This window comes from Sapajus apella, unplaced genomic scaffold, assembly GCF_009761245.1.
Source record: "Sapajus apella isolate SASKATOON/1434 unplaced genomic scaffold, GSC_monkey_1.0 scaffold72, whole genome shotgun sequence".
In the NCBI taxonomy this organism is placed as follows: domain Eukaryota; kingdom Metazoa; phylum Chordata; class Mammalia; order Primates; family Cebidae; genus Sapajus; species Sapajus apella.
The window spans coordinates 7,581,527-7,583,415 of record NW_022437012.1 but is presented as its reverse complement, the minus strand read 5'-3'; the positions used below and the strand labels follow the sequence as shown (position 1 = coordinate 7,583,415).

At 42.5% G+C, this 1,889-nt stretch overlaps 1 non-coding gene across 1 annotated transcript; it reads right to left on the bottom strand.

The window, feature by feature from the left end:
- Window positions 1-1,147: 1,147 nt before the first annotated feature.
- On the bottom strand, window positions 1,148-1,251 carry LOC116531826. Its single transcript, XR_004260608.1, has one exon. It is a non-coding gene; the product is annotated as a small nucleolar RNA U13 (small nucleolar RNA).
- Window positions 1,252-1,889: the final 638 nt, after the last annotated feature.

Genomic DNA, 1,889 nt, shown 5'->3' with positions numbered 1-1,889 from the left:
AAAACCAAGCAAAAGGAAGATATGGATTATGAGAAATATGAGATCAAATATAGAAAAAAAGCAGAGGAAAGCCCCAGGATGATGGTAAAGAGAGATCCCTGCATGATAGTTGTACCCCAGAACAAACCAGTTCATGCTGCAGCTTGTATTAATTATCTTGTGCTGTATAACAAAGCAACCCCAAACGCAGTTCCTTAAACAATCATCTATTTAGTTCGCAATTTTGCTAGGTGGTTCTTCTGGCCGATCTTAGCTAAGCTCACTCATGCATCTGCGGTCAGTTGGCAGTTTAACTGGAGCTGACTGGTTCCAGATTGACTCACTCACATGCCTGACACGTATCTTGGTGTTGGCTGTGGTGATGGGATGACTGGACTATGTTTCTTTCCTCATCAAGAAGGGGAGCCTAATTCATCACATGACAACAGGAATCCAAGAGCCCAAACCACAAGGACTCTTCAAGCCTCTACTGAATCATATTTCGTTGGCCAAAGCAAGCCACATGGTCAAGGTCAGAGCCAAAGTGGAAGGTACACTCAAGACTTACTGAGCAAGGGAACACAAGCACAAGAAAGGGAATCACTGCTGTTGTTGGGCTTCTGTTTTTGTTTTTTTTTTTTTAAGTAGGGATGGTGTCTTGTTTTGTTGCCCAGGCTGGACTCAAACTCCTGGACTCAAGTGATTCACCAGCCATGGCCGCCCAAAATGTCGAGATTACACACGTGCACCACCATGGCTGGCCTTATTTAATATTTAGTTTTATATTAGTTGTCTCCCCTAACATAATGTAAAGTCTCTTGTGGGCAGCCATATTTGTCCCCAAGTGCCGAAAACAGGGTCTGGTGCGTAGTAGCCACTAACACATTTCTTTTGAATAAATTAATAAAAACAAAACATACACACAGAAAGGGACAAAAACCACAACTCCTTATAGTGGCTATTTTGGGAGAGGAATTGGGAACTTGAGTGTCAGGAGTGGAAGAGCAGGAGAAAGGAACTGACTTTTAGTTCTTTAGGTCCCCCTGGCCGTACAATCCCTACAGCTTTGAGGGTCCAAGTGGTGGTCTCCACAGTGCTGCACACTCACAAGGATCCATGAGAGTGTCGAAGGGAAATGTGAGAACATCTGTTTATCTATTTATTTCCATGTCAGATGGGCAAAGTGCTGACATCATGACAAGGTTTGAGGATGCCATATCCCACACTTGAATGTGAATACCTAATCATCATGCTTATGAACTACAAAAGCGTCGATATATTTATGTTTGCTTTCTTCCTAAGAGAAAAAATGCATTATTAATATTTAATTTTATAGATTTTGAGTACATGCTTATAATTTTTTTTTTTTTTTTTTTGAGACGGAGTTTCGCTCTTGTTACCCAGGCTGGAGTGCAATGGCGCGATCTCAGCTCACCGCAACCTCTGCCTCCTGGGTTCAGGCAATTCTCCTGCCTCAGCCTCCTGAGTAGCTGGGATTACAGGCACACGCCACCATGCCCAGCTGATTTTTTGTATTTTTAGTAGAGACGGGGTTTCACCATGTTGACCAGGATGGTCTCGATCTCTTGACCTCGTGATCCACCCGCCTCGGCCTCCCAAAGTGCTGGGATTACAGGCTTGAGCCACCGTGCCCGGCCCATGCTTATAATTTATAAATTATATTCTACATTGCATGCTCAGTGATTTCACTGACAAGAGTATGGAATCAGACATTTGATCTGAAAAAGTTTAGTTACAGACTAATAGCCCAGAAGTCTTGTAAATGGTGAATGTGTTTGACTTGTACTGTTTTAAAATGGTTTGAATAAATTCAGAGGTTTCACATAAAATTCCACATTTCTGGCTATTTTTGAAATGCTAGAGGAGTTGGCATTACTGGTCCTGTGATT